General features: G+C 40.9%; 1 long non-coding RNA gene across 1 annotated transcript; it reads left to right on the plus strand.

The window, feature by feature from the left end:
* The first annotated feature begins 6,109 nt into the window (after positions 1–6,109).
* On the plus strand, positions 6,110–6,594 carry LOC110675096. The gene is made up of 2 exons (XR_002499275.1): positions 6,110–6,196; positions 6,253–6,594. It is a non-coding gene; the product is annotated as an uncharacterized LOC110675096 (long non-coding RNA).
* The last annotated feature ends 207 nt before the right edge of the window (positions 6,595–6,801 follow it).

The raw sequence follows: 6,801 nt of genomic DNA on the forward strand, positions 1-6,801 counted from the left end.
CTTTCTAGAAGAATACCCCCATGAAAAACTTTTCCTAGTTGAGCTATGACGAAACGCCCCACTTACCCCGGATTCTCACTTGCCCCGGGGTACCTTATATTCTCATTGCCCGTCTATTGTAACACTGCAACCTAGGCGAGCCTTACCGCGCTCGGCCCCACCAACTAGCATGTACTTTGTCTTGGACGCATTCACCACCAGTCCAACTTTTGCTGCCTCGCGTTTCAGGTGGGTGTACAGGTCTGCCACCTTTTCAAATGTTCGACCGACGATGTCCATATCATCCGCGAAGCAAACAAATTCACTAGATCTCGTAAAAATCGTACCCCGGCTGTTAAGCCTGGCTATCCGCATAACTCCTTCTAGCGCAATATTGAATAACAGGCACGAAAGTCCATAACCTTGACGTAGCCCCAGACGGGATCCAAACGAACTGGAATGTTCGCCTGAACCCTTCACACAATTTTGCACACCTTCCATCGTTCCTCCTATCAGTCTCGTAAGCTTCCCGGGAAAGCTGTTCTCGTCCATGATTTTCCATAGCTCTACGCGGTCAATACTATCACTGAAAAGGAAAAGATCTGGTGCGTTGTCGATCGGGCGCCACTTCCCACGAATTCGTTTACTACAGATAACAGACGACGGAAGATGATCTGGGATAATACTTTGTAGGCCGCATTTAAAATGGTGATCGATCGATAGTTCTCACAATCTAACTTGTCGCCTTTCTTGTAGATGGGACATATTACCCCTGCCTTGCACTCCGCCGGTAGCTGTTCTGTTTTCCAGATTATACCTATCCGCTGGTCCAGACAAATTACCAGCCTCTCCAGGCTCAGCTTTATGAGTTCAGTTCCGATATCATTCTTACCAGAAGCTTTATTGTTCTTGAGATGGTAAATGACATCCTTAACCTCCCTCAAAGTGGGGGCTGGTTGGTTTCCATCTCCTGCAGTACAGACGAATGCATTTCCTCCGTCGTCCCGTCCTTCATTGTCTGTGCTCTCAGCGCCATTCAGATGTTCGTCGAAGTGTTGCTTCCACCTTTCGCTCGTCCGTCAAAATGCTCCCATCCTTATCCTTACACATCTCGGCTCGCGACACGAAGCCTTTGTGGGATGCGTTGAGCTTCTGATAGAACTTACGTGTTTCTTAAGACCGGCACAGCTGTTCCATCTCTTCGCACTCCGTCTCCTCCAGGCGGCGTTTTTTCTCCCGAAAGAGGCGGGTCTGCTGTTGTCGTTTCCGTCTATAGCGCTCCACGTTCTGCCGGGTCCCTTACTGCAGCATGACCGCCCGCGCTGCATTCATCTCCTCCAAAATCTGCCTACATTATTCGTCGAACCAATCGTTCCGTCGACTCCGTCCCACATACCCGACGTTAATCTCAACTTCATCGTTGATGACTACTTTCACTGTTCTCCAGCAGTCCTCAAAAGGGGCTTCATCCAGCTCACACTCTTCCGATAATGCAGTCTCGAGGTGCTGCGCGTATGCAGTTTCGACATCCGGTTGCTTAAGCCGCTCTAGGTCAGACCGGGGCGGCCGTCGGTACAGTACGTTGTTAACAACGGTCTGAGTCGATGTGAGCGCCACGCCACGATAGGTCCTGACGTCGATAATGTCGGAGAAGAGCCGTCCATCAATCAGAACGTGGTCGATTTGTGATTCTGTCTACTGTGGTGATCTCCAGATGTATCGGTATGGAAGACTGTGCTGGAAGTAGGTGCTACGAATGGCCATATTCTTGGAGGCGGCAAAATCAACTAGTCGTAGGCCATTTTCGTTCGTCAGCCGGTGGGCGCTGAACTTTCCAATAGTCGGTTTGAATTCCTCCTTCTGGATAACCTGAGCGTTTAGATCTCCTATGATGATTTTGACGTCGTGGCTCGAGCAGCTGTCGTACTCGCTGCGCGTAAAAAGCGCCTTTATCATCATCAGTGATTCCGGAATCGGATTTTGAGCCTCAACTTGCACATTCTCTCATTGATCGGCCCGTAGCCGATCACGTGCCTCTGCATATCACCCATCACTATAAACGCTGTTCCCAGCTCGTGTGTGTTGCCGCAGCTCTGGTAGATGGTATGGTTACCTCTAAACGTTCGCACCATTGATCCACACCAGGGATTGAATCCTGAGAAAATTGAGAGAATCTCTCACGTATCGCTCTCTGTAACTATCATAACATGCTGCACATTATGAGAGACTGTTTATCGTCTACTACTACAACTTTGATTAGATTGGGAGGATAGTAGTGCATGATAAACCTCTCTAAACATGCTCCAAGCCTGGGGGACACTGTTGCTATTGGAAGTTCGTGGATTGTTTATCTTGCCAGTAAAGAAAAACACCTGTCCCAACGGTAAAGAAGCGAGAAAAATGGATTTTATCTTCGCTCTCTCTTTGGGGCTCTCGCTCACTGCTTCCATTTATCAGACTTGTTACACCTTGCGATTCAATGACGATCGTGGACCGCAACAGATGGGATGTTTTTCTTTGCTTGCTTTGATCGTGCTTCATACTCAAATGAGAGCGAATTCTGCAAAGCCTGATCCACACACTAACACACGTCATGCAACGCTACGATGCCGAATCCGCGGTCCTTCAAAACGTCGGCGAGTATGAGTGTGCTCCCGATGAAGTTGAGAGATTTACAGTTACACGAGCTTCCAATCACTAATTCCTCCACGTCGCTGTGGTCTTCGGCTCGTATTCTCTCGTTGATTATTCGTTGCTTTTTTTTTCTTACGGCTGTATTCTCCTATATTTCCGGTGAACCATTCCTAAATGTTCGGAGGGTGTAGTGCCCAGTTTAGCTTAAGGCGCAAGAGAAAATGGCACAAAAGTCAAAACTGAAAAACCAGTTTTCTCCTTTTTAAACAACAAATTGATAAAAATAAAAACACACAGCCCTTTTATTTGGCAAATAAAAGAGCTGTATGTTTTTATTTTCTTCGATTTGTCTATTTAAAAAGAGAAAACTGCTTTTTCAGTTTTGACTTTTGCACCATTTTTACTTGGGCCTTAAAGTCCTTCTCTGGCACTCGGGCGATGATCAGCTGCTCCTGACATGGGAAACAGACGCTGTTGTGAACCGCTCCTAACATGGAGTACAGACGCTCCAGGTTTGCAGGAGCAAAAGCTATAGCAACCCCCCCCCCTTTGCTGTCAGCATACACCAAAGTTCCCACTGGGATTGGTTACCCGATCTTCTCCAAAGTTACTCGTATGCCGGCCAGTACCGCGGGGAGGTACGGATAGGAGTTGCTGGGCAGGAGGCTAAGGACCGCACAGAGGTGTTTATTTTATTTCTTCTGGTACGCAAGGTACCAGTAGTACGCCATGACTAGCCAGTAATGAATAGAAGTGCTGAAGACATACAAATTGTGATACAATGGGCGGTGTGAATAAAAAGCGTTGAACTTTACTACATGTAGCATCTACTCAAAAACAAAATCCACAAAGTTTACTACACTTTTGGTATGAATAAAAAAAAACCTTTCGAACATGTAGTACCTACTACTTTCAAACATGAGCAGTGACTGAGGCTGCACGTTAAAAAAATACTATTCAGAGTGCAGGGTGATGCTGCACGTTAAGAAAATTCCATTCAGAGTGACACTTAAAATCAATCAAATCATGCATATATGCCAAATTTGTTGCTTATTCACACGACAAATCATGTGAAAATATGAATATTAATACATTCCCGCTATTCATCGCGTAATCAAGCATGGACATTAATTCATGTAAATTATGTAATTTTTCACGATTTGAAGTATACATTTGCGATAAATCTAGCATTCCCTTTATGTGCATGTGAATTTTATGACGATGATTACAGATTTTTTTGAGAATTTTGGAATTTTAGCTAAAAAACTGTGTCCTATAAAGAAATCTTGAGATTACAGCAACATAAAATTATGAAATTACTATTCTTTTCTGGATTCCAGTACTGAAATCCTGATGTATAATCTGAAAATCTCAGAATACCTTCTTAAAGATACCAAAATGATTTCAAAAGATCAGTAATCAAATCAGATTGCGGATTTTAATATTGCCACAAGAATCCCTAAAAGTTTTACACAGTCCCAAAATTCTTATGTATAAAAAATCTAGAATGTATCGAAATCCCAGAATTTCATAAAAAATCTGAAATTCCAAAGGAAATCCGAGAATCTTGGATGGCATAATTCTTACATAGTTCAGTATTACTTTATAAATACCTGAATTGCCAAAATTCAAAACTTCTACGGTAATCTTACCGGAATCTCAAAACTCTTATTGAAATCTCAGATTTTTCACGGAAATCTCAAAATTATACCATCCGAATTTTCACGTTTTCGTAACGAATTAACTGAATTAGAATGAAAATTGCCCGATTACAAAAATGTCTGCCATACATCAAAAATATCAAAGCTGCCATTATTGTCCATGATTTTTACTCACATTTCAATTATTATTGAGATGTAACTTTTAGTTTCAAAAGATTTCAATAGATCATATACCGGATTTACAATATTCCCAAAAGAATCCCAGATTGGCTTCCAGAATCCCAGAATTTTTATACCAAATCTAGAATGCCTATCGAAAACCCAGAATTACTATAGGTATTCCAGAATTCCAAAGGAAATCAGAGAATCTGTGATGTCAGTCACACATTCTTACATAAAATTAAGAATTACTTTATAATTAGCTCAATTCCATCCGACATCCTAAGAAACAACACAATAATCGTAATGCCAGATTCAACATAATTATCGTAATGAGTATTTTCGTAGCTGCCACACGATATTCACATGCAAAATGGTCAATTGACATTGAAAGCTCTCAGTTAAAAACTGTGTGAGTAGTCATAAGAACAGTTGAGAATTAGGCTCTGTCCCAGTTGGGACGGGACGCCAGATAGAATACCAGATCTCTCAAATAAATTCAAAATTCCTTACCGGAATCTTAAAATTCTTTTCGAAATATCAAAATGTCTACGGAAATCTCAAAATACCTTTCGAACTATCAAAGCTGACATCGTTTTCCCATGGTATTTACTCAAATTTAAATTATTCTATTCATTTCAACAATCTCAAAGCATGAGTAGCAACCTCTGAAGCTAACTACCAGTAGATTTGTAGTACAGTAATTTCTCGATTATATCACGGATCCAATTTTTTTTGCAGTGATATACCCAAGCGTGATATTATGGAAATGTGTTTACATCCATATATTTTTCATTAAAATTTGAGCTTTGTATTGTAGAAATTAAGCAAAATAAATGAAAAGCACGTGAGTAGAGATGGTCGGGTTTGGCATTTTTCAAACCCGAACCCGACCCGTACCCGACTTATTTTATTTCTTCAAACCCGGACCCGACCCGAACCCGAGACAACAATTGTAAAGCAAACCCGAACCCGAAAAATGTTTGCTATTCAAACCAGAACCCGGCCCGAAACCCGAAAAAAAATCTAAATAAAACCCGAATAAAACCCGAGTTCGAAATGATGATAAATCCATCGTTTCTGATGCATACGCAAGCTTTCAGATTGTTACTCTGTTCACAATTCACATCAAACCCGACCCAAACCCGACTTTTTTCCAGCCCGAACCCGACCCGTACCCGATTATTTTGTAGCCTTCAAGCAAATTAAGCAACCCGTCGGGTTCGGGTTCGGGTCGGGTTTCGGGTTTAAAAAACCGAGTCCCGACCATCTCTACACGTAAGAGATAGGTCAAATAGATATTTGTTGATTGATTAGGGTTTTTTTCGTTGTGAAATGTGTGAAATTCAAACAATTATTATGGCGTGATAAAATCGAACATATAACCGTGCTAAAATCGAGAGTGATATAATGAAGTGATATTAAAACGAGCAGTGATAAAATCGAGAAACTACTGTAAATGCTACCTTTATTCAAAGCAACGCGTTGTTTGAAGTATGTTCGAAAGGTGTACACGCTTAGTTCAGTTTACCCAAAAATTGGTAGTTGATTCACCCAAATTTGGGTTTCCGTTGCATTACCTATAATATGAGTAAATTATACTTATAAAATTTGGTAAAATTCACTCATATTATGAGTAAAGTGAATTTACTCATATGTGAGTAGTCACAATCTATCCATATTTGGATGAAAAAAAAAAACATTAGCTTCATCATCATCAACGAAATTTTCGTGAAGGAACTAAGAGTGGTTGCCTGATAAAGGTAAATTGCAATTAAAATAATTATTCATAACTATTTCTAGCTGATTTGTTTTACAGCATTCATTCCGCTACTTAGGAATCTGCGCCAAGGGGAACTAGCGATGAATTTTCATCCGAGCTATTCCCATTTCACTCGTTTCCGGAAGATTGGATTGAAAACGTGCGTTTTGGTACTCTGGTTGGCAGGTTCCCGGTTAACATTTCTGGATCCACTAGGGCGGAGGTTTACTACCGCAATCCGTTATCCATCGTGGAAAACTCGGCTCCAAATTAATGCAATGTGGAATATGTTTTTGATATTCATTGGCATTTCAGTGGCACGAATCTTCAATCTATCATATTGATTAAAGTTGTAGATTCAATATTGATTCATTAAATAAATGAGATATGTACCTACTATTTCTAGTGAATTGTATTCATTTATTATAATCTACAAAACTATATTAAAAAGATATTCGAGCTCTGAAAAGGTGAAAATCTCGGATTTCCAAATAGAATTAAATTACCCATTTTTTGGTACAGTGGCTTTACCAATTTATGAGTAAAGTCCATTTACCCATAAAATGAGTGTGTGCACTTTTCGGCGATTATGGGTAAACTTTACCC

This window comes from Aedes aegypti, chromosome 2 (genome assembly GCF_002204515.2).
Source record: "Aedes aegypti strain LVP_AGWG chromosome 2, AaegL5.0 Primary Assembly, whole genome shotgun sequence".
Taxonomy (NCBI): Eukaryota; Metazoa; Arthropoda; class Insecta; order Diptera; family Culicidae; genus Aedes; species Aedes aegypti.